Raw genomic sequence first — 26,936 nt, forward strand, 5'->3', positions numbered from 1 at the left:
GATTTGGACAGCAGGAGAAACACTAGGGAATTTGGGGTCCCTCCCTGGTGGGAAGAAAGTCTAAACCCATCATGGTGTGAGTGTAGGAATCTCCATCTCCTGACTGGAGGTTGCCAGCCTGTGAACAGTGAGAGATTACATTGTGCCTACAATGGTGAACTGGACTCATGTCAGACTTTGGCAGTTATGAAGCACTTGGAATTCTCTCAAAGGCAAGAGCAATCCTCTAATGATTTAGCACAGGGTGATGGCATGTCCCGGGAGGCATGATTTAAGAGAGTAATCTGGTGAATGGCTGGGACTAATTGGAGGTGTATGAGCCTGAAGACCAGGAATCCTGGTAGAAGGTCATTGCTGTAGCTCTGGTGCAAGGTCAAGAGGAATGGTAGAGAACATTTAGCCTAGTTCATGGAATGCAGTGTTGCTGATTCTAGAATCGAAAATAAAGCCAATTATGATTGTTAAGTTAAAAAAGAGGTTAGTAGTAACTGGGGTGAGGGAAATAGGCTGAGCATTAAGAATTTAAGATGACTGGATGGATGTAGGAGAGAAAGAAGGAAAAAGGTTAAGAAGAGCTTCATCTCCAGTGACAGATGTTAATATGACTAGCAGGACCAGAATACTCTGTGGGTGGCAGGGATGAAGCGAGTATTAGCCATAAAGATTTTTAAATAATTTGCATCATGTCAGCAAACCTGTTTTCGTACAGTAATATCTGGCAACTTTACAAAAGAAAAGAAACTCGGCAGGCAGACGGCATGAGTCAGTCCTCTTTCAAATAAGATAAAACTCTAATACTTTAATACTGACTGAGCTTCTGTAAGATCTTCCAACTGTCATCTGCAGCGTATGCATTCACTGAGGATGGGAGAGTTGTGTTTTTTTCCCTGCCATGAAGTGTCTAGATGAAAAGAAATTCTACAATAATCAAAGGAAGACTAAAATTCTAATCCTTCTCTTGTCTGGAAAGTGAGAGAGGTGTAAAACCACAGCGCAACCTTCTCTGTTGACTGGACCCCCTGAGGGTCAAGCTCAAGGGCTGAGCATAGGCTGTGGGGATGATTAATGGAGTATGCATGTGCCTGTGATGTTCCGAGGGGAGCCCTGGAAGACGCAGATGAACACTGGCAGGTCATTGCAAAGCAGATGGAGGAGCCACGGCATGGACAGGCAGGTAAAACACAGTGGTCCTCACCTCATGGCATTTTGGTCAATGGCGGTTCACACATGGAAGGCCCCACACTTCTCAGAACGTATTTCTGTCATTAAGTGGTGCATGACTGTACTGGAAAGGGGGTCAAGGTTCTTGATAAGTCTCAGAGGACATGTCAGTACTTGAGTCCTTCTGCTGAGTGACGAGCCTGGCTTCACCAAGTGCTTGCATCAGATGTGAATACAAATCCTTCTTTCTCCCAACAGTGGCTCTCCTGAGAGTAGAACAATGGCAGGAAGTGAAGAAGCTTCCAAGTGTTTTCCCTGTCCTCTCCAGAGTCACAGGGACAGCCCCTGTGTGGCACTGTGAGCTACGCTGGCTTACTCAGAATGGAGGGTCAACCCTGTTGGGTGTAGCTTGTTACAGCCCTTCTGGGTACTGAAGAGGACCTGGAATCTGCTTGCACTGACTTCTGCTCTATCCTTGCTTGGTCTGATCAACATTGTGGGTTGTCCTATCTCACTGGGCAGTCAGTCTGTCTCTGGTTATGGGTTAGCTGAATCCAGAATTCCCTTAAGCTTGAATACTCCTGTTTACCCCACCTGCAGAGGAGTCAGATGGGTGGATTCCATATTCAGAAAGGGGTGACCAAAACTTCAGCCCTGGCTTAGCGAGGAGTCCCTCCAAAGGGGCACAGAAAGAGCTGCAGTGTGGCTGGCAGGGAGCTGAGTTGTTCTGTTGTCTGTGAGCACTGGAAAGTTACACTCAGAATCCTTTGCCTTGGTCATGGCCCTGAATCCAGACGGCCTGGTTGCATCTCTTAGAAAACATTTCCTGGTCTTGCTCAAGCTGATCATGGGTACTGCTATGTGTGGGCTGCGGAGGAGAGAGGGTTGTCACTGCCATGCCAGGCCCTCTCTGGATAGTGACTTGCTAGAAGGCGGATATCAAGCCTTAATTCTTTTATCCTAATTATACACAAAGTCTAACACAATATCGGATGTATATAGAAGTTTAATAGGAAATAAATGTAATTACAACAGCTTCAGAATTATTCCAATCTCATGGCTATGCCCCAGGCCTCTCTGGACTTTATTGAGCAGAGCAAATTTTGTTCAGCAGCCAGGAATGCCGCTTGCAATTTACTAGATCCATGGTACTGTTTTCCCCCTGAGGTTATTTATAATATTTTCTTTATTTATTTAAAAAGTTTTATAAAGCATAATTTTATGAAGGGTTTTTATATAAAAAATTGTATGAAGGTAATTATTACAGAAATTAAGATGAATAATTTTTATGACCCATAATTGACTTAGAAAAATGATTGGCTTTCATGAGCAGGCAGCAATCATTGCTGGCTTCCTTGTGTGGTCTTTGGGCTTTCAATTAATTGGTCTTTGGTGAAAGGAAGCACTGCTCACTTTAAAATGGTTCCCTGGATTGATTACAGTTCCATCTTGAGACAGATTTGTTTGTGTGAATACCTGCATTCGAAAGTATAGACATTCATTTCAAAGTTTATTACGACAATACATCATGATGATGGTTGAAAAAGTGATAACACACTGAACAATTTACTATAACAAATACATTTTTTGATTTTTAAAAACTCTGAATATTTACTGCCTGCCAACAAAAATTTCTAACTTTGATCAAAGACAAAAACTATACTTGCATTTTGCTTCTTAATATTAAGTGAAATTTAGAGATTACTTGGGATCTGTGTGAACCAACCTGTTCTTCAATTATCTAGCAAGTTACTAAGCACTGGAAAATCCTGCCACCAATTTTCAGTGGGTTCCTAGACACCATAGGGAATGCCATCAGATGTGCATATGACATTCTTGTGGTAGATAACAAATATGGCTACAAATTCCTGTATTTCCTGTCTATACTCCCTTGTTGTTTTAGTCAGCTTTTTTGCTGCTGTAATTAAAAGACACAACAGAAGAATTTTAGGGGAGGAAGGGTTCAAGATTTCAGGGGTCTCAATCCATGGACATCTGGCTCCATTCCTCAGGGCTGGAGGTGAGGCAGAACATCATGGCGGAAGAGTGTGGCAAGGGAAGCAGCTCATATGATGATCAGAAGGAGAGGGAGGGGGATTAATTCTCTGATTGGGTTAAGGTTCTCATAATCCAATCATTTCTCCTCTTAACCTTCTTGCATTGTCTCACACATGAGATTTTGGAGGACACCTCACATCCAAACCATAACACTTGTAATGCCTTGGCCGCTCCTCCCATTAAAAACTAGTCTTTCTTTCGTCCTGGGATCTGAGCTGGGCTATTTGATTTACTTTGGCCACAGGGACAGTAACAGAAATGACACAAGCAGAATTGCAAAATACCTGTGCCCTCCTCTTGCTGCTCTTGAGAACTTGAGCTGCCATGTGAAACCCACATTAGCCTTTTAGCTGATGGGAGACATGCGGTGCAGCCATTCTGGTCACCCTAGCAAACATTTAGTTGACCTCTCAGGTGTATAACCATCCAGCTGTCTGCTTTGGCCTACATTTGCATGAGTGAGCCCAGATCAGGACAGCGGAAAAACCATCTGACTAACCCCAGATCAAACTGCTGACTCTTTGAATTGTGAACTAAATAAAATTTCTGTCTTAGGCTACTAGATCGGGATGTCACATAGCAAATGTAAATGTTACACCTATTTGAAGAAGAAAACTCTAAAACTGTTATATGCTACATGCCAGACACAATACTCAGTGATTCATATGTATTATTTTATTTAAACCCACAATGTAAGTATTAATCCTTTCCATTTAGAAATAGAGCAATGGTGACTGACACAAATTATTAAGTTGCCTAAGCTTGTAAGTGGTAGAGTCAGAATTCTAAACCAGATCTGTTTTCATCCAGTTGAATTTAGCTTTGCCCAGAATCAGATCTTGAATTAAGGATTTGAGTACAAGTAGTTTGGAATGTGAAGAGGGGAGGAGGAAAATAAGACACTATGACAGACAGATAGACAGTGAGGAGAACTTATCTAGCAAGTTACTAATATAGGAAACTGGTCCTTAATCTGCTATGTAGAACTGTCCCACCTGAGGGTGACAAGGCTGGGGTGTTTACATGTCAACTCCTGTGAGTCCTTGGTTGAAGGTAGCCAGAGGGTGGTGGTAGTGTGTATATGCAGAGGTGTTGGTTTTTCAGCCCTGCATGGAGATGGGGCTCTAAGTCTGGAAGTCATAAAATACCACCCAAGCAATACATACAGATGCTGACAGCTGGAATTCTTGATGTGTGCTGAAGTGGTTGACCCAAAGGGGTATGGACTGGTCACTGAAGGGGGAGGCTCCAGCCTCCCCTGATCATGTCACTTTTATTTTGGTTGTTTCTTGCCATGTAATTATTCTGCTACAAGTGTGGGGAGACAGAGAGAAAAGGGGCACATAGGGAGGAGGAACATGGAGAGGGAAGATGGGGGGGCACTCATGGAGAGAGGGAGGAGGATGTCCATACAGACACAGACACATACACAGACACACAGAGGCAGAGAAAGTTAAGATAAATTGCCACCTAAAATATTTGGAGATTTAAGTCAAGCAAATTGTTTTGTGGCAGAAATCTCAATCTTCTCTCTCTGGGAAGCTGGCTGAGGACTAGTCAACCATGTAACATTAATAACAAGATGAAAAACAACCAGCAAAAGAGGGACACACGCTTTCTGGTCTCCTCCACCATTTACCTTCCAGTCAGGCAATGGGTAAATAGACTTGCTACAGTCAGCTTGTTTACTTATTCTCTGCCCCATCATTTCATTCAGGCAACAAGTATGTAAGCAGAGGGTTTACTGTGAGCCAGTACTACTGGGAACTGAATAGGTTCCTGAACCTCACCTATCTGGTATCTGTACTTAGGAGTAAACCAAATGCAATACAATTTCTGTTTATAATTGAGGTTCTGTTGTATTAGTATGCTAAGGGCTGCTGTAACAATATACCATAGACTGGGTGGCTAAAACAACTGAAATGTATTTTCTCACTGTTCTTGAGGCTGGAAGTCCAAGATCGAGGTGTGGGCAGGTTGGTTTCTCCAGAGCCTCTCTCCTTGGCTTGAAAACAGATGGCATCTTGCTTTGCCTCAGGTGGCCCCTCTGTGCATGTGCATCTCTGGTGGCTCTCTTCCCACAAGGACACCTGGCATATCATACCTTATCAGATTCAGTTAAATTTAATCACAGTTTGAAGGGCCTATCTGCAAATATAGTTTCAATCTGAGTTATTGGGGATTGAAACTTCAATGCATGGATTTTTTTGGGGGGGGGCAGTGCACAATTTAGCCATAGCACTTGTATATAATTCCACATTTATTGGGAAAGCTCTGTACATCAGTGTAACTACCTACTGCTTCATTTACTCACTTATGCCATAGATCCTCCACATCTGAATAGTATGCTTTTCCTTTCATTCATCCTTTATAGCCAAAACAAAAACAAAAACAAAACTCAAAAACAACAAATAAATGGTGCCAACAGTAGGCATTGGGTTAATGTGTTGCTACTTCTTGGATGCTTTCAGGGAATTTTGGAGACATTCAGCTTTAGCTAAAAGAATGAATAAAAATTTCAGCTTGTGCAATAGTAGGGAAAAATATTTTTCTGTAGGAATAATTCAAAGCTCCCAGATGACATCTACAAAGAATCACTGCACTGGTCCACACTGGACAACATACCTTGGTTCTCTTTACCTCTGAAAAACTGAGTGGAAGGGAGAGGGGCTTACCTTACAACCCACATAATTTTTTCTGAGTAATGTTTGTTGGTTACTGGTTGGTATATGTTAACCAATGATATTACTGAGGTTCTTGTTAGCCTTGAACTTCAGAGCTTCTATACCATCCTTATTCATTAAGCTTTGTTTTCAGTAGTCTATGCTCTTGTCCAAATTTATTAAGAAAGGTCATGGGAGCTTTGTCCCTGGGGTTTCTAGAACAATTATTTTTTTCATAATAATTTTTAAACAAGGACTATTGGAAAGGAAGCGTGGTCACCAAGCGTCACCTTGAGCTTTTAAACACATTTCTTCTTTTTTTTTCATAATAAAACTAACATCCCAAATTAAAGATGGCTTATTTTTTAAATAATGATCAAATGCAAAATAAGAGTATTTTGTAAAAATATTGCCATGGAAATGCTGGGTATTGACATTAAATTCTACCCAATCTGATTACCAGTGGAAAATTGTAGGGCATGTTTTTAAGGAATGGCATGTATACTTATCAATAAATATTTCCTCTCTATGCCTGCTATTATACTTTAAATTTGCCTTCAGGTTAAGGCACTGAAGAACAAATAAGAGGGGTCACATATTACCTGGTATTTGTCATCTCTTGGCACAACGTATTTCACTAGATTTGCTTTAGAAAATGGTTCTGAAGGAATGCCGAAGTGAAAGCGTGGGATATCATGCAGAAAACGAACTTAAGGAGAAGGACATCAGAGTGAGCTTAGCTGGCTTTGAGTGCCTGAATCTAGGCTATTCAGACAGAGGGTATTAGCAATGAAGGAGAAATCATAAATTAATCTTGAGGCACTTCACAATTTGTCTAACTAGGCATTTCTTAGGCTCTTTTCCCAGGTAAAGGCAAAGGTCAAGTGGAAGTCTTCATTCCTCCTGAGCTTCACCTTCAACCTCTTCTCCTGAGACCTTGTCCTTCTTCAGAAATTCACCCTAATGAATAGTGGTGGGGCAATAACTTCTGTTCTCTCCAAACTGTCTCTTCAGACTTGTTTTCCTTGCATCTCCACTCAAGGGTAAGAGATAAGTCTTCATCTGTTAGCAGCTTTCCGATATAATCAGCATCGGGACATAGTAGACAATCAGTGATGACTATGTGTTTCAAATCGAGAATTCATGGACAGGGCATCCAGCAAAACCAATTTTCCATACAGCAGGCAGTTGTCTTCCTGGCGACTTGTGAGATGTCATTGAAACGACCCTACTCCCAGATTCTCTCCTCCCTCCTGCATAGCCTCAAATCCCAATCATTAGAGATTAGTTCTCCTAGATTAAAAGACACAGTTTCTGGGAGTTCCCTTTGAAAATTAAATCCCTGGGTGTGGGAGGCGAACAAGGGTGGGCAGGAGGCATTTCAGCACAAATGAATTCATCAGCAACCAGCGACTTAGTTCTGTAACAGGGCAAAGGCAGCTGTGGATGCAAAACGCATGTTAATGAGCTGAGGAGGGATGAGTCTGGAGAACATGGGGCCCTGACAAGGACAGAAAACAAGGCTCTGCCATTGGGGCCAAGTTTGTTGGGGCCTACCCAGGAGTGGGGTGCCTGATCTGGTTTTTGACCACCCTCGAAAAAAGAAGTAGGACAAATGAAACACTTACCCTTAGTTCACATTTTAGTATACAGTAATCCCTGTCCATAACAATTTAAGTAAAATAAAATTTGATCTCTAGTATGGGCCAAGTAGTACATAAGATGTTTTATAGCTTTTAATAACATGTGTTGGGCTCAGTTTTCAGTGCTTTTCATGTATCATCAGACTTGATTTTTCCAATAGCCCTTTGTGGTTGGTATGGTTAACATTCATTTTGTAGATGAGTAGAAGGAGATACAGAGAGGTTAACAGGTCACAGAGTTGGTAAGTGACAGAGCTTGAATTTGAACCTGGGATATCCAGTTCTGCACTCATGTTTCTGTGCTTTATATTTGCAACTACTTTGAGGAATGCTGTGTGCTTCACCTCATGGCTGTTCATTCAAAACTGCATGAAACCAGGTGCTAGTAACCCTAGCAATACTGGGACCAGTAGTCCCAGTCTTTCTCTAACTGAGGAGCTTCTCTGGATGAAGGACTTTTAGTGTCAAAACTGGAATAGTCCGAAGCAAATTAGGATCTTTGGTCCAATGCTAGGAGTAGGCTTGTTATAAAAATAAGCACAGACCTGCCCTCATAGAAGTTAACAGTCTAGTGGTAAATAATTGCATGAGTGATAACAGATTTAAATAAGGATCTAAAAGAAAAGACAAGATTCTATGAGACCAAGTAGCAGAGGAGCCATAGGAATAGTGAGGAAGAATTCATCATGCTTATTATCTACATTAATGTCCAGATTTTAGAAAAGACAGGCAGGGGTTAATTTTTCCCCTTTGCATTGTTACTATATGATAAAATCCAAGAAGAGTAATCAATAATCAAGACTTATGCCACTAATGCTTCATTTATCCCAGAGATGTATTCACATTACTGTTTAAACCTGCTATGTTGCCCTTTTAAATACTTATGCACGGCACATGTGTATTTTTTAATCCTGCTTTAGTTTTTATAATTTACAGCTGCAGAGAGCCCTAGGAGCTGTTTTTAAAGAGGATTAAGGTACGGCATCAAGAAGCCTCCGTTTCTAATCAGCAAAATCCATTGTAGCCGTAGAATTAAAATTAAATATCATTACATGCCTCCCAAGAAGTTTAGGAGAATCTGCAGGTTAAAAACTAGAAAGATTAAAAGCAGCAGGCACAGGGTAGGTGGGTGAGAATTCCAAGGGAGGATCTCCTTTGGGTTTTTATGATTACAAACAGTGCTGTGTCTCCTGTGCTGTGACGGTGCTATCAAAACACAGCCTTCTCTCAGCTCTTATTCATTTCCAGGACAGCGTCGGTTAGTCATGTGTTACTGAGAAAAATGGAACCGGGAGACACCTTAACTGCAGGCCAAATGAGGTGAAGAATGAATAAAAAATCGAGTTGTATTCATATATTAGTTCAGTGGTGAGACTAGAAGGGGAAAAAAATCTTAGTTTCAAGCAATTAACAGAGATGCCAGAGGTCTTTGCAGCTGTTTTGAAGAAGATGGTTTAAACCCAAAACTAAAGAATCATCTGGATTGAAGATACAGCCCATCCCTCAGCAGGAGAGGGCTCCCAGGTGAAAGCAGTGAAGCGGAGCTGGCAGCAGGCTGGATCCTGGAACTGTCCTATCGTGGTTTGAGCCTCTGTAAACCTACCATTTATCAGCAAGGTCAAGGGGAATAACAGTAGTGCTTAGTGCTCAGTGTTGTGGATGATTAATTGGGAGATGGAAAGTGCTGAGTAAGGGATACAGAGGGCCTTACCACAAGCATGAACCAGGGAGTCCCTAGGCAGAGACTGGCTGAGATAGGAGCAGGGGAGGCTCCGAAGCTATTTGTGTGTGTGTGTGTGTGTGTGTGTATGTGTGTGTGGGTCCTAAATTGTTTATTAGGTGTGAACTTTACAAACTTATTGGTGTTAACTGAAACTGAAGAGTATGTGCCATCTCCAAGCTGCATGGTGAGAACCACTAACACAGTGGTGAAACCGACAACCCTTCCCAAGGCAGTGACTCTTGTGGCCTGCAAATGTCAGCCCATGCATCTCTCTGTGCTTGTGAATTGGTTTGGTGATCCACTGGGTGCCAGGATATCTTCTGATACCTCTATGGAGTGGATTTCTTCACCCTCAAAGAACTTGTTCTGTGGAATTTTCACCAACCCAGTAATTCAGGACTGCTGGTGTCTCACATTGGTGACCATTGGCTATAGGGAAAAAAAAAAAAAAGGTTTGACTTCCAGCAAACTTCAGCTGGTTAACACTATGATAGACAGGCTTGCCATAGGTAGTATGCTTTGGCATTGCATGTTTGTAGCCACCACAGTACTCATGAAACCTATGTATGACACACCTTGCTTGGTCTTATATCCTCGTCTGGGCACTTTATCCCATCAGGTAGGGGTAGGGAGCCCTGTGGTGGTGCAGCCAGTAGCAAACCCTAAAAAGAAAGAATATTCCACAGGACTGATTCTTCCTCCACAGATCCTGGATCACCTGCATGCACCCATCTTGGCTTATCTGATGGCTGCTGCCGGACAAAAGGAGGGAGTTTTCTCCTACAATTTTTTTGAGCCCTATTGAGGTTGAATTCTGAACACACACGTGCATGTTAAGGTAGGTGCATAGGTGGCCCTGATGAAGGGCAGGGTGGGACATGAAGTGACAAGAGTGGTAACTTGTGATATCTGTACTTTCTTTTGATCCATATCCCTAGTGATTGCTTTGGGAGGTTTAAACTACTTGTCAAAAGTAGCCTGGTTGAAAGTGGTTTAGATAGCCCAACTAATTTTCCGTAAGATGATTTGAAGAATCCTAGTGAATGTGGCAACTTCTTCGGCATGTTTGTGCATTTTCTAGTGTTCTATGTTTTACAGGTTTATTTCTCATTCAGTTTCTTTCTTTCTTGCCTGACATGTTATAATGAAATATTTTAAACAGTTTGTTACACCTATATGATGGAATATATGGGTCATTAAAATAATAAGGGTCATTAAAAACAATGTTTTGCAGGAAAATATTGACATGAAATGATAAATCCATCCATCCACACATGCGTGCACCCAGAAACTCTTGTTAGGGCCTACTATGTGCAAGGCATGATAGGGGTCCTGAAGACACAGCTGCAAACAAGACTCTTTCTATGGAGTCTACTATCTTATGTGATTGGTGGTATTGATGTCATGCAGATGTGATCAAATAAAAAAATAAACATGAAAGAGAGAAATAGGTGATATGATTTTTAAAAAATATTTATTTTTAGTCGTAGTTGGGCACAATACCTTTATTTATTTATTTATTTATTTTTATGTGGTGCTAAGGATTGAACCTAGGGCCTTGCATGTGCTAGTCGAGCACTCTACCACTGAGCCCCAGCCCCAGCCCTGATAGTGTTTTAAGTGTGGCTGGGGGAAGCATTATTTCAGATTGGGTGTCCAGGAAAGGTATCTCTGAGAAAATTCTATTTGAGCCAGGAACTGTAGGATGAGAAAGATCTAGTCCTTTAAAGGCTGGGGCAAGTTTATCCTGGCAGAAGTAACAAACACGTGCAAGGATCCTGAGGCAGGAAAACGGGAAGGTTAGACAAACAGAAAGCAGGCACTGTGGCTGGAGTCTAATGATCAAAAGGCAGAGTGACATGAGATTACATAAGAGAGGTAGGCAGATCACGTGGAGTTTGATATCTGTGCTTTCCTGTTAGGTGGAAAAAATAATAGGCATGAAGTGAACCTGCATAAAAATGATATATTTGTGCATTTAGGATCTATCAAAGAGAGCTACTACCAAAAGAATTAAAATAAGATTACTCTGGAATAATTTTATGATTTTTTTTTCTTATTTTTAAATTGTTTTTATTTGGTCATTTGCTTTTCTTATAATAAGGGAAAAATCAATTTCAATTATTAAAACAAAAAATATAATTTTTTTTGGTACCAGGGATTGAACCCAGGGGCACTTAACCACTAAGCCATATCCCCAGCCCTTTTTGTATTTTATTTAGAGACAGGGTCTTGCTAAGTTGTTTAGAGCCTCATTAAATTGCTAATGTTGGCTTTGAACTTGCAATCCTCCTGCCTCAGCCTCCAGAGCCTTGTGATTACAGGAGTGTGCCACTGTGCCCAGTTCATTAATGGTTTTTTTAAAACGTTTTTCCTTTCAAAGTTTCTTATTAATTTCTTGGCAATTATGCCTGTTCCAACAGTTTAACAAAACTTAATGGCATCTAAAATTTTAAAACTTCACAAGTCAAAATTATCTCTGCAAAGTTTAATAACTTAAACTGAGCAAAGGCATGAAATATTGGATATTTAATTTTTTCCAACTTTAATTTTGTTCTCACAAACAGGGCAGGAAGGCCAACTCTCTACAGTCAATTAAATAGAAATGCATAAGTCAGAAAAATATTCATCTTGGATAACTGTGCCTTTCTGATGAAGTTACTTCATCAGATCATCTATTATCAGGGAAAATTGAACTGAGCCCATCAGGAGAGAGATTAGGAGAGCTGAGAAAGAGTTCTGAGGACTCAGCCAAGTGGTCTTGGGTATTGGCTAGGCTCCCAATCTAGCCGAGAATTGATATGCTTGAAAGGAAAACTTGTGGGAAGAATTCTTTGAGGATGCATGACCCTTGGGATTCCTGACTTCTTAACACAATGGTTTCAGTATCCTTTACACTTAAAGATTATTGGGGGCCCCAAGATATTTTATGTGTATTATGTCTATTGATACTTATTGAATCAGAAATTAGAATTGATAAGTTTAAAAATTCACTTAAAACAATAATTTCATTATGTTAAAATAAGTAACATTTTAGTGAATCATATTTTCCAAAAGAGTATGAGAAGAATGGCATTGTTTTTGCAAAATTCCTGAATGTCTGGTTTAACAGAAGCCACCTGGATTCTTATATCAGCTGCATTCAATCAATCTATTGAGATATGCTGTTTTGGTTAATATATGTGAAGAAAATCTGGCCTTAGATTTAATATTTAATAATAAATGGAAAAGAGAAGAGTATATAAAGAGCTTTTTCCTATATGGTTGTGGATATTTTTCTTTGATACTACATCAAAACTTCACAAGTTGTAGCCTCTTAAAAGCTACTTGCAATGTGGAATCTGAAATTATATGAATAATCTTTTTCTACTCTACTACATTAAAATAGTCAGTCTTGCACTTTGAATGGCTCTTATACACATGCAACTATAAATGCATAGTTTGGAACATATTGTTTCAGCAAATTATGTGGAACTTCCAAATATGATGGAAGATTAAACATATTTATCAAACTCATCTTTCATTAGAAATGTCTTTAAGATGGGAAATATTGCTGGGTGTGGTGGCACACACCTATAATCCCAGTGGCTCAGGAGGCTGAGGCAGAAGGATTGCAAATTCAAAGTTAGCCTCAGAAACTTAGTGAGACTCTAAGCAACTTAGAAAGACCCTGTCTCAAAAATAAAAGAGATCTGGAGATGTGGCTCAGTGGTTAATTCAATCGCGTACCACACACACACACACACACACACACACACACACACACACACACACACAAAGAAGTATTGGAAAGTATTACAAGTTCAGGTAGTAAATATAGATGTTCCAAAGTTCTGATTTTTGCCTGAAAAATCAAATATTATTACCTTCAACCAACATCATCAATTATATTCCTTGATGTGATGCTATCCCTTTATTTTTGAGACATTGTCTGCTGAGTCTGGATAACTGTAGTTCATTGCTCAGTAGTTAAGCCAAAATGGTGTTCTGTGGAAAGAGTGGCTAGTTTAGCTGCCAACTCATTCACATAAGTGCTTTCCCTTGGGACCATGGAACTCTTGTATGAAGCCCAAGTGTTTATGTGTATTCTCATTTGTCATGTAGAATATTTAAAAAATGTATATTGAGGGTTGAGATTTGATAAATAATTTGTGCTCATTTATCAAGGACATTTAGAAATGAAATTGGTATTTAAACAACAAAACAAAACATTGTTAGTACACGTCTGTATCATTGCTTTGTATCATTAGTGCACATTTCAGGGAAAATATCATTAGGAATGTAATAATTCTAGTATGAACTTTGAAGACTCTGAAAGAACTATTGCCCTCCTGTATTGATTCCAAGTCTCTGGGCAAGAACATGGGGGAGGAGCCTGTGTCTGCAGAAAGAGGCCAGTAGAGAATCAGCTCCAGGTTAGAGGCAGGACTTTAGACTTAGGTTTCATCACCAAGAGTTCAAACTCATGAATAGCAGAAGATAAAAACAGAAGTGATAGACTATATGCAAGTCATAGATAAAATTTTTAAAAATGCACAACTATTGATAACACTATTTAGTAAAGTGTAGTATGAAAATATTGGCAAGAGGCAGAGAGAGATTATTAAGTACTTCTACAATAGTGCTAGAAATAGAATTTTTAGGAATATTTTTAGAAATCAAATTTATTTAATTTTTTGGTTTAATATTATTTTTTAAAGCTATTTCTAGTTGTCAATGAATCTTTATTTTATTTATTTATATGCAGGGCTGAGAATCAAACCCAGTGCCTCACACATGCTAAGCAAGCCCTCAGCATTGAGCTATAACCCCAGCCCTGGTTTAAGATCTTAAAGCACCTAATCAACGTGCTTTTAACTTTTTCTTATTTGGGCTGGAAGTGAGAGTACCTTTTGGATACTTGTCATTTTTATGATAGTTCTACTTGAATTCTGTATAACTCACATGTCCTTTTAAAATAATCTGTATCAGTCATAAAATGCCAAGGATGTCTTTTCTTCCCCCACAAAATATAGTTTTTGTTGAAAATTTGTCACTGTACAAAAAGCAAATGCAGAATGCACATAAATAACATATACAAGAAATTTAGTTGGAGAAGTCAAGAATTTTGGGAATCTATTACTGCCATTTTAAATCTTGAACTCTATTGCAAAGTAGAATTCCCAAGGTCTTTAGTGACTTTCTTGGAGAATGCTGTGTGTCTTACTTGAGCGCTGTCTCTGGTTGAGGTTTGCCTCTTGCTGGACACCCAAGAACAATCTGGGAGCTTCCATAGGAGTGGGGTGGATGGACCTTGTGATGTTTTAAATCTTTCATCAGCAGTCTTCTCCTGGCAGCTAGGGGACACCAATGACATTCCATCTCTTTGTCTCTTAGATTGCCTAGTCATGAAAAAATAAATAAAATTCAAACTGCATCTGTTAGAAAGTTCTTTATTCTCAGATTCCAAGGTTGCATTCATGTCCTTAAGTGAGAAAGAAAAGATGTTGGTCTTTTGGGATTGCTGCAAAGAGGATCTATGCTTCCAGTATAGTATTTTTGTACATCTTCTCTTTATATAGTGCATATTCTGTCGTATTCAAGTTGTATATAGTATATCTCCTATTAAAATTTCCTTCTTGACTTTTTCTACTTATTATTGTCCCCCACTCCAATTCCCCCATTTCATCTTATTCTTTTTTTACTTTTTTCCCCTAAAGTGAGGTCTATGTGTAGCAGGAGATGGGGGGAAAAAGAATATCTCAATTCTGCTTGTTCCACACCCCCTCCCCGCTTCTCTTACACTTTTTGACATCTTGGGCTGTTTGCTACCAAAATATTTCTTGTCCTTGTTTGCCTACCACATACAGTGTCTGTACCTATAGTGGTTAGTGGCTGTGATCCTTAGAGTAGCATCAGAGAGTCATCATTTTTAGGACTAGATTAGGTCATTTAATCTAAACTTTCTCATCCTAAAAATCGAGCAAATTGATTGGTGAAGAATCGTAATGTTGGAGTGATTTTGCTCAAGTTCACAAAAGATATGGCTCACCCAGAGGCATTCACATCTGTTGTAGGACTTTTTTTGTTTCAAGGGGGAGCAGTTTTGGGTCATTTCACCATGACAACCATCTTCATTTTACAAAACAATGAAATTGAGTCTCAAAATGCTTAGGATGTCTTCCCAATCCCAAGTTCAGAATGTTAGATTGCTAGAACTCAAGGCCCACATTTCATCTTCTGTCTCTCAGCTGTTCTGCCTCCTCCACCCACACAGGGAGAAGCAATTTAGCCATCTACCCCTGTCAAAGGATGTGGTTAAGAATGCTATTTAAAAATGGCAAAACTCTATTCCTTTAAGACTAAGACAACTGATATATGACAATGAACTTCTCTGAGACCTCATGCATGACTTGAAAGTTCATTAAAAACATCTCCTCACTACCTTCTCACTATCTGGGTTTATGCTATAGAAGAAAAATGTTAAGTCTAAAATTTATGCAGCAGTATTTTAATCAAGTCACAAGCTCCTTCTGGGCTGCTGAACATGGGAGTTAAAAAATCTGCATTTAAATTGTGGTTCTAAAATATAGATCCCAAGGACCCGAGAGGCCCTTCCCCAGAGGAATGGTGTACAGAGTGGATGAACTTTTTGCTTTTCTTTTATTCTGCCAGCTCTCAGAAAGTCCAGGAGTAAGCCGGAGGGGGAAACAGCTTTAGGAAATAACAAGAACATGCTTAGGGATTTGGGATAGAACTTCATTTAATGATAAGATTTTCCCAGTCATTCATAAGGGTCAAATCTACCTGATCTGACATGAATTATGGTGTGAGATTGCTAATAGGCAATTTATTCAACAGCTGGAGGAAGGGTTATTGCTTTCTGTCAGCATTCACACATATTTGTTTTGTGGTGGCGATGGGCAGCTGCTGGAGAAGGAGTGGGTCCCTTAAGTGTTGAGCACAGGGCTTTCTACAGAGTCAGGCTTTACCTAGGCAGCCATGCAGGAGCAGAGTCAGGCATGCTTTAAACCTAAAAGGAGGGGAAGCCTCAGTTTAGGAATAGCTTTGGTTGTAAAAAATAATTGTGGGTTTGTATGTGTGAGTGAGAGAGAATATTGTGTTTATCACCTTATAAGCTTTTCCCGGAAGTGTCTGTCTACAGGCTAGTTTTTCTGCTTGCAGACGACTTATACTTTGTTGTCAGGATAGTTTTGGTAAAGCCAGTTCTGAAGGCACGTGATTAGCTTGCACAGATATTTTCATTGACTTCCTTTTGAATCCAAACACAACTTCTCTGCCCTTCACAACATGGACCTCACCCATGCCTCCATCTTGATCCCCTTCTTCTTTCTCTAGGTCGCTGATTCTTGTCCACACCCGGCCACACTTTGCAGAGTATACCTCCCTGGCTTCTGTCAGTTCTCAATCAGGTCCACGTCTTTTCTTCTTCCCTTCCTTAGTACCTTCTATCAGCACATTTATCCATCATCCCCAGAGCCTTGATCAGTGCCTTGCAAAACAATGGAATCATTCAATAAAGGTTGTGAATTAGATGGAGTGTTTTGGGATTCAGTTTTCTCAATTAAAATGTTATTGGGATCAAAAGATATATGTAGAAATGCTTGTTTAACTGTAATAAAAGTATGGGTCTTTTTTTTTTTTTTTTTATATATCTTTGATGATGGGGGTAGTGAGGAAGAAGCCAATGAGAAGAGGAGGTTGGATTTCGGTTTTCAGCATGGTCCGAGTCAGCCCTGTGTCGATTGGAATTGCCATCTAGAGGAGGCAATGCCGTCCCCTTTGTCTCCTGTCACCCTTCATTTCCAAAAGGGACTTTCAAAGAGAGCAATTGGCAGATGTTGACTTTACTTGTGGGGCCATCCAAGTACCCCAGGAAGGAGGGAGCTAGATGATCAGTCAGGTGGGGCCTGCTATTGGTTAATTGCTGTCACCATGCGGCTCCTGTCCTTTGCCATCACTGCCTTTCCACTTTGTATACCACTGTGTGTCTCATGTTTTTCCTTGTACTTCGTAGAGCCCTGGCACAGAGCCTTTTCTCCTATACTTATTCAGAGGACTACAGATTTTGCTTGGCAAATACCTATAAGGATTCATCTTGCTGTATGATCATTCCTTTTAATTCAGGGTTCACATTTCTTTAGGCATTTACTTACATCTGCTCAGAGATAGGCAGCTGTTTGCCTTGTTGAGTGAGTTCAGTATCACACCTTTCCCTGTCCTGGACATCAGCTCCTACTGAAACTAAAAAGTCCTTTGAAGCTGACCTGGTTACTATGTCTTGATTAATTCCGTGCTGCATCCCTGCCTGGCTATAATTGCAGCATGCCAAAGCAAGAATCTTAATGATTTAAACCAAAATCAGATGCTGGAAAATTGCTTTCGATGATGCTATTGAAGATGATTTCTCAGGGGCTGTGTTTGTGGTAAACATCACTTAAATGGAGCAGAGCTGTGTCATTTGGGTTTAGGAAAGTCAAGATAGTGATGACTGGAAAAGTTGGCTGAACAATGTAAGAAAATTAAAAAAATATATATATTTTGCTTGTTGTGATTAAATATTTTAAAAATGTATGAGGATTAGGTTTGGTTTCACATAATATTAAAACCCAGTATGACATAGTATTGAAAAACAGAGAAACCATTTTTTTTTCATGTTAAACAAGACGCTGGAGGTCCAAGATTGGAAGGTGGCTGTTTGAAGCCCCCAGGTACCAAGGTTGTTTCTGGTTCTTACCACTTTTGTTATGTATTTTGTCCTCATGGTCCAGCATGGCTGCTGAGAGTTCAGTCTACACCAATGAGTGCCAGACACATAATGGAAGAAGGTGGCTTGCTGGAAGTCCCACATGACATTTCAGATAACATCCCCGATAATGTCCCATTGGCTAGATGTGTTCTATGGATACACCTAATAGCTAAGAATGATGGGAAGTAGTTCCTAGTGAGATGGTGAGGGGTTTAGCTGAATGCAGAACTCTGTTACTAAGGAAGAAGGGGGTGATGTGTATTAGAAAGTAGGTAGCTGTCTTTCACATTGATCCTATTTTTTATTCCAGTTCTAAGTCATCTCTTTAGCCATCTCGTATCCTGAACAGCTTTGCATTTTCCAAGTTTTCCTTTATTCCTGTGAGTTTTTTTAAAAATCTGCTTGAAAGGATTGTCCTCTGCTGCATAGCTAGTGCTATATATATTTTCCATGAACCCTTCCATGAATGTTCCCCTGGAAGAAAAATGTCCCATCTTGGGATTCATAGACCATTTATATTGCCATTTATCTTACCTTACCTCATATAATGATTATTTGCATATATGTTTTATCTTTCTATGAGACTGAATCAGATTGCTGAGGGCCTGCTTTAGGATTGGTTGTATCTCTCAATATAAAAGACTTTGCTATGATTATATTCATTCATTTAACATAAAATTTATTGAATGATTACCATGTGCCAGGATACTGTGATAGGCAAAAGCTACAAGGCTTTTAGGGGAGAAGACTGCCATGCAGTTACAATGCAAGGTGATAAGTGCTTAGCAGAAGTAAATGGAATTTAAACCCTTAATTCACCACATTTACAGGTCTAAGTGGAAAAAAAATAATAGTCTTATTTATTAGAAACAGGTAAATTCCTAGAAAACTACATAGATGAGTGATGAATAATTTAAGGTAAAATGGCATCCATATTTCTAAGATTAGCATCTATAATAAGTAAATAATATGAACTGCAGAGATGACTGTACTCAAGAAAAGTGTTTTACAATCTTAGATTTGCATCAATAGCTCCTTTAGAGATTTTTAATATACGTATTAAAAATACATATGTCCTAGCCACATACTTGGAAATTCTGGCCTGTATGTTCAGGTCTGGAAATCTGCATTTTAATAATGCTCGACAAAGGATTTTAATGAATGGGGGGAATAGAGATTTGCTATTCTGGACATTGTTGTATGATCCTGACATACTGCTTAGAATGCTGAGGAGTTGGATGAACCAAGTGTTATCCTCCAGAAGGTAGGCCAGTGGTGTGATTCTGGCCTTACTGAGTTCTCACCAGTCTGCAGTGGTGTGCTGCAGGGGATCTGCAAGCACCCCATGTGGTGGGTGCTAGGCTTCCAGACTTTGTTTCCTTCACATCTGATGTGGAAGGCAGCTTGGAAACCTTGCTCAACCATAGAGTATAGATTCCTATATTTGTCCAACTCTATGTTAAGAATACTAAGAGTTTCTCTTCCCTTTCCATTCTTTTGCAATAAACTCTAGCGTAAGCTGAAATGGGATATAGGAGAATATCTCATGTCTTTGCTATTACATGCCCTATGGAAAAATGTATAACTTCTAAATGTTAATTTGATATAATATTATTTAATAGACTATACCTCTCCCATGGGTTAATTCTTTAAGTTGATTTTAATTTGTTTACATTGTTTGACTTCTTCTGCAAGTTTCAATATATTGTTGTTTGATGTCCTTCGTTATCTAATGAGATGAAATTTACTAAATTCTCTCAATCAATTATGTCCCTTTAAATATAATTGGGATCTGAAACAGATCATTTTGTAGAATCAAAGCTAGTTGATTTCAAAAAATCTATGTTTGTTGGCTCCAGGAAGCAAAGTTCCAGGATCTCTGGACCACTGATTTGAATTCTGCAACCTTCTTGGAGGATCCGTGAAGTCCTTGGCTTCATGACCTAGGGCAAACATTTGAATAGAAAATAAATGGGTAAGTTTTGTTGCTCAGGCAAAATATGGAACCCAAGAGATTTCAAGTTGGTAAAATGATTGTTATTTGATATTTATCATGATATTTTCTTGAGCAAATTGACTTCAGCCAATTTTATTTCTAGAAGAATTTGTTGATTACTAATTTAGGAGAAAGTCAACCTTACTGACTTGTGCCTCCTGAAATTTGCATCTGTGTTGATAAATTAGACTCAAGATTTATGCTTTGCCACTAATTTAACTTTTCAGCAATTTTAAAATTAATGATCCTGAGCCCTTTCTTTTGGAATTTGCTTAAAAAAGTCATGTCCGTAGAGTAAGATAAGAGCTTGTTTTCCTCCCCTGAATTCTCTCGCTAAGGAAGTCATATAATTCAGTGAGTGTTTGTAACGGTTACTGACTGATCAGTAAAAAAGAGGCAGACTTGGAGGCTGCCTACACGTCTGCTTCTTTGGTTTGCATTAAAAGTATCCTTTATTTAAATGGTCTGACACTAATGAGTTCACTTGATCAAATTTCAGGAATATGTCAGAATGGAAGAACTGGGTTCATCAATTTTAGTGAGGATTCCTGCACTTGATTTGTGTGTCTATGTGTATTTTGGTATCCTTAGGCGACCTTGTGGTAAAACATTCAGGAAGTTTTCTATCTTTTTTAAAGGCTGAATATTCAGAAACTGAATTAAGTAAATGTTTTCTCTTCTTGAATGTGGACCTATAAATTATATATGATTATTTGCAGACGGTTTGTGAGAAACCTGCTGTTTTGACACCAGGGTTAAGTGAAAGAGACGAGATAAGAGAAAAAAACCCTCCTTTTGTGGACACCTATTAGGACTCACTGTGGGCAATGGAGAATGCTCTTGGAACATTTGCATAGGACAAAGTCTGAGCTGGGCACAGTTATTTTTCTCTTAGTCTTCTAATGATTAATATGCCATAGTTAATGCTATAGGTAGGTGATCAGAGTTCACCATCTGTTCACAGAACACAGAGAAACTAAGCCTGCCTGGTATTCTTCATTAGCATCACACCCTCAAAGAAAACCCAAACCAAAACAAAGCATGGGTCCAATCTGGGAATAGAATTTGGGGGCACAGTGGTTTCCTATATGTCCTTAAGCAGAGACCTGTCACTTGTCCTACTGGCTGACCTTGGGGTTCAAGGATAGGGTAAGATGTCCCAGCTATAGAAAGCAGAAAGAAAGAAGGCCAAAATCTGACTATGGGCTAAGACCAAGACTCAGAATCATAATAACTGCATCTCTTCTGTTGTAGGAACCACAGAATTTTTATTTGAAGGAATCTTACAGACCGTAGTTCAGATTCCTCATTTTTTCAGTTGAGGAGTCAGATCCAGAATGTCGAAGTCATTTAAAATCCTACATCTAGTTGTGGCAGAGATGTGAAGAACTCAGGTCTCCAGCCATCCTCCTTGTCAACCCCTTCCCAATAGATATATTCTGGACACACTGTCTTTGTGGTGTCAAGTTGCTCTTGGCTGTATTAAAAAATATTCAATAGAAAACAAAGAACTTCCCCATTTAGTAAACATTTTTTGAGTGCCAGTTGGAACAACATGCCAGGCACCACTCTGGGCACTGTTGTTTTCAGAGTGACATATTCACGTTCTTCATTTCTTGCTGTGACTTCAACTCCATACTGCTTTCTCTACCTCTTTACTTTTCTCAGCACCTCTCTGAGACTCATTTTCACTGTTGACATTAGCTTCCTGCAGTTCTAGAAGCAATTGGGGTGGGTGGGGGTCGCTCCTAACAAATTCAGGAGAGGCGATGTCTGAGGTAGACTGGAAGTAATTGCTCACAACTTTATATTAAAAATGTCAAAAATATCCATAAAGGCTTGTTTTCTTAAGTCTTTTAGAAAATCAAATGGGGCATTATGGAGAGATTTTCACAGAGGAAGGAGAACCAATAAATCTTGGTTGTATTTAACTGCAAAAGCTGCTTCCCGAATAAGAATTTGCATATAGATTTCTCAAGAAATTTTTAAAAGGCAAAGGTTAGGAAATGGGCTTGAACAGAATATCTTTATATTATGAAAAGTAGATAGATGCTTATTTTCTCACCAAATGCTATGCTATTCATTTTTCTAGGACTCTCATAATATCCCAAGTGGAAGATTATCTTAACATTTTGTAAATAAACAGAGGAAGGCATTCTTCATTTCTATCTGTTACAGAAGAAAAAATGTATCTCTACTACTTCAACTTGATGAGGACTATAAGTGTAGAATTGATAAGGTTATGGCAGAAATTTACTTCATATGGAAACAAGCGCCTTTCATAGCTCAGAGTTTGAAATTAAAGTTATCTTAACATTTTGAGGAATTTTCCTAAATATAAGATAGTTACAAAGCATTCAGATCACTGCAGAACTCAGTTCATCATCCAGGAACACTTTACTTTTCTGCCTTTAGGAAAACTCTAGAAGTATTACTATGTTTTGTTAATTGCACAATTTTAGTTTTCATAGAAGGACTGACTGTTGGGATGTTGGATTGATTGTTGTATCATTACTTTTACTGTGGCAGAATACTGGGGATGAGTGGTATGGTTTCTGTAAGGAGAGGAAATATTCAAGTCATGTAACCAATACCTTTCCCAGGGAAGAAAGTCTTGTAGAGGAAGAGAAGCTTGGTGTGGATTAGTGTAATTTTGCTTAATTTTTTTTTATCTCATACACTTATGTTTGCTTTTTAACTCTTGGAATGTTTTGAATCTGTTTTAATGACTTACCCCAGAATGAGGAAGAAGATTTTGTAATGGGTAGATGATGTGGATAGAATACTACCTCCTCCTGCATCCCCAATTCCCAGAACCTGTGAATATATTACCTTGATTGGCAAAGGGGGACTTTGCGGATATGATAACAGCTTTGTGTTACTGTGACCAAAGGATCTGACAAGAACTACGTAGAGGAGGGAAAGATTATTTTTGCTCACAGTTTCAGAGAGCCTCAGTCCATGGACAGCCAAATCATAGCTTTGGGTTTGAGGTGAGGTAGAACAATATGGCAGAAGGGCTTGGCAGAGGGAAGCAGCTCAGGACATGGCAACCAGGAAGCAGAGAGAGTATGCTGCTCAACAGGGACAAAGTATAGACCCCAAAGGCATACCTCCGGTGACCTACTTCCTCCAGTTATGACAAACATGCCTATAGTTATCATCCAGTTAATCCATAGCATTGGATTAGTCCATTGATTAGGTTAAAGCCCTCATGATCTAATAATTTCAGGTATGACCATTTTTGCATTGTCTCACACATGAGCATTTGGGAGATACCTCATATCTAAACCACCACATGATTAAATTAAGGAACTTGAAATGGGGAAATTATCCTGGATTACCTGAATGGGCCTAATATAACCATATAAAGTCCTAAAAGTGGAGAATCTTTGTAGGTTGCAATCATAAAGAATTGTGATAATGGAAGAAGTATAGGAGATGCTATACTGCTGGCTTTGAAGATGAAGTGGGCCATGAACCAGGGAATGTGGGTGGCTTCTAGAGCTGGGGGAGGTAAGGAAATGGATTATTGAGCCTCCCTGCTGACACCATGAATTAGTTCAGTGAGTCTTAGGAAAGACTTCTGACCTCCAGAACTTTAAAGCAATAAATATAAAATTGTGGCAATTTATTACAGAAACTGTAGAAAAACAATACCATGGAAATTTGATTTTACAAGAGAAATGGAGGGAAGGGATAAATGATTGAAGAAGTAGCACTGGTACCTTTGAGAGCTAATTTGGAATTGTGCAATGAAACTCCAGGTTTTTACCTAATTGTGCACTTCTCTAGTTAGTGTCAAACAACAACAACAACAATAACAACAATAGAGTGATTCTCCAAAGATCAGTAAATCTCTGCAGGCATGGTGTTGCAGTGGAATTGTTCAAACCATAATAATTCTGTGTGTGTTCAAGGAGGTAGAGGCAAGAGAAGAATTTTAAAGGCAAAGTAAGGAGGATTATATAAGTTTTTCTGCAACAATCATCCTTGGCTACAACTATTAATAACAAGGATGGCATCATCTACAGTTGGAAATGACAAGGTCGCACAGATGTCCTTGCAGTCTTCTGTTGGGTTGTGGAGGCCTGTGTGCAAGTTGGTGGATCTGGAAATAGTTACCATAGTTGTGATAGTTACCATAGTTGTTATCAGGCCTGTGTGTACAAGAGGTCCTCATTCATAACCCCTCAGCTTTATTTTATTACTTTTTTATTAGTGCTTAGCACAAGTGACTCAATTTTGATTCAGACAACTTTAGTGAAGTGTTGCTCAACAGCAAATCGAAGGAGTGTCTCACAAAAATGGGTGGAGAATTTCTGTGTGAGCAAGTGCAGAAGATAAGTTGAGGGGAAAATGGCCCAAAGGATATAGTAATGATACCATTAGATTATATGTCTTATCTTTTTTTTTTAGTTTCTGACCTGATATCTTTTTATTTTTTTATAATTTTTATTTGCTCTTTTTTAGTTATACATGACAGTAGAATGTATTTTGGCATATCATGAACACATAGAGTATAACTTCCAATTCTTTTGATTGTATATTACATGTGGAGTTACATTGGTTGTGTAGAACATAGGGAGGTTGACTTGGTATCTTTAAATAGATTTTTTTTGAGTGGTACCAGGAATTGAACTTTGCGGCACTGGATCACTGAGCCGCATCTCCAGCCCTATTTTGTCGTTTTATTTAGAGACAGAGACTCCCTGTATTGCTTAGTGCCTCACTTTTGCTAAGGCTGGCTTTGAACTTGGGATCCTCCTGCCTCAGCCTCCTTTAAATAGATTTTTAAATCTAATAACCAAGTGTTGCCAGGGGAAACCTAAAAAAAGACATTTACATTGACTCAGGCATGATATGCCCGTTAAACAAGTCTAGAATTGGCATAGAATAGCAATGGAGAGTTAAGATGCCCTGCAAATATATTGCTTTTTTTTCTCTTTAGGTAAGCAGAAACTTCTATGGAGGAGAAAGCTAGAGGAGAAAGGGATTTGGACTCAAGAGAAGTGATGGAATTCTCCTTAGAATAAACCCTGCAAGAAAGGAGAGAAATAGATGCTGTAAAGGTACCCACCTGGAATCAGAATGCCCCCAGGATGAACCACTGACTCCAGAAAATACATCAAGTGATAAGAGCCTTGTGGGACGACTTTTGGAAGTTAATTAACTGAAAAATTTTGAGAAAAAAATTGGCATGAAGCAATAAATTAAATGCACGATCTGTGCCAATATTTAAAGTAAAGACATCCAAGTATGTGTCTATTGCCACAGACTCCGGGGACTCCCATCCTATGCTCTTAGAACAGGTAGAGAGGCTCCAGGAAGCACTGGGGTAAAGAAGTAGCAGCCCCTCACCATTAGACCTTCACATCACATGTTCTTCCTTCCACAGAGAATAATAAAAGACAAGGATTTTCTAGATATTTACTTCTAAATTACAGCCCAGAGTGTGATAGATTTTCAAGGGGAAGACAGCTAGCATCTCATTGGAGGGTTCTTTTGCCCCGAGGAATCCAAGCCACCCTAAATAGTCACTCTAAAATCTTAATATCTCAAATAATTAACAAATAATAAAGCACAAACACTCAGAAATATATCTACAAAAGCGTAGCCTTTGATAGATCTAGTCCACGTGGGTTCTTGAACTAGACCAAGACAAAATGAATCTGGTGGTTTATTTAAGGGGGTACATCAAAGGCAGGGGTAAAGTTTCAAGGGTGGAGTCTGCTTTGTGATGTCTTGCAGCTAGGTTGATTGACATCTTGGCAGGTCACACTCATCTCAGGTGTTGTATGGGATCTTAGGTAGAGCGTGAGGGGGAAGTTCACCTGAGGGGGTGCTACAGGGACTTTGCAATGCCAGACCTATCCCCTCATTTTGCTCCTGTGCTCAACAATCCACACAAGTCCATGGATGGCTCGTGACAATAGATGAACTAATCAGTCTGGCAGTGTTTAACTGCAGTGTGTGTAGAATCTTTCACAGCCTGACCTGAAGCTTTCTCTCCAGAGAGCCCTGACATTGTCATGCCTTATGTTGTAGCTAAACCATCTAAAGATCCCCATCTGTGTACTTTGATGATCCCCCATAGCTGCCAAATCTACCCTGCCCATCAAACACCTGCTTAGATACCACCTTTACCAGAGGCTTCCCCAGAAGCCCTTAGCAAGTGTCCTTTTCTTCTATGAATACTCACACTCCCTCTTAAAAAAACAAACAAAAAACCCCACAAAACCCTCTTAGGACACTGTCTCAGGTTAGCACTCCCAGGGTGCAGGCTCTAGAAGAAGATTAGTGTACAGGGAAATTTATAACATACTCTTTGGGTTTAATGAAGATGAAAGGAAGCAGGACTGGCAGAGGAGAGGTTGGTCTCTGATACATTTCAGTGAAGACCTCAGGTGCACCGAGGGGAGCTCTGAAATGAGGGGACTGTTCAGAGTTGTCCCACAAGAAGAGGGGCTGGCCTGCCTTTTTATGCCTCTGTGTAGGGCAGTTATGGCTTCAGGCTGCCTGGGAATAAGGTGACTAGATTTAGCAAATAAAAATGTGCAATACCTGATTAAATCTGAATTTTGGATCAACAACAAATTATTTTGAGTATGGGTATGTCCCATGTAATGTTTGGGATATACTTATACTATATATATATATATATATATATATATATATATATATATATGTCTGCAATTCACATCTATCTGGGTGTCCTATCTTTGATCTGGCAGCTCCACCAAGGAAGGAGTATAGATTTGGGCCAGGTAACTCTCCTCAGCAGAGGTGACTCACCAAAAGGCTAGCAGAGAACAGCTGAATGTGGGCTGCTCTCTCAGTAGCAGGGGCCTAAGTCTTTCCACCTGGAAGGGGGATCTGAGCTGTGCACTCTAGCACCCACCAGAACCACAAATCACTTTCAATTTGCATTATCAATAGTCAT

General features: G+C 39.5%; 1 long non-coding RNA gene across 4 annotated transcripts in view; it reads left to right on the forward strand.

Annotated features, from left to right (window-relative positions):
- Nucleotides 1–388: 388 nt before the first annotated feature.
- The window catches only part of LOC110598845 (uncharacterized), a 241,725-nt gene continuing 215,177 nt past the window's right edge, over nucleotides 389–26,936 (forward strand). The window contains exon 1 of one of the 4 annotated variants that reach the window (XR_013435435.1): nucleotides 389–1,174. This is a non-coding gene — a long non-coding RNA (uncharacterized LOC110598845). The remainder of the gene's footprint in view (nucleotides 1,175–26,936) is intronic. The other 3 variants (XR_013435433.1, XR_005736130.2, XR_013435434.1) reach the window with 3 other exon arrangements.

This window comes from Ictidomys tridecemlineatus, chromosome 2 (genome assembly GCF_052094955.1).
Source record: "Ictidomys tridecemlineatus isolate mIctTri1 chromosome 2, mIctTri1.hap1, whole genome shotgun sequence".
In the NCBI taxonomy this organism is placed as follows: Eukaryota; Metazoa; Chordata; class Mammalia; order Rodentia; family Sciuridae; genus Ictidomys; species Ictidomys tridecemlineatus.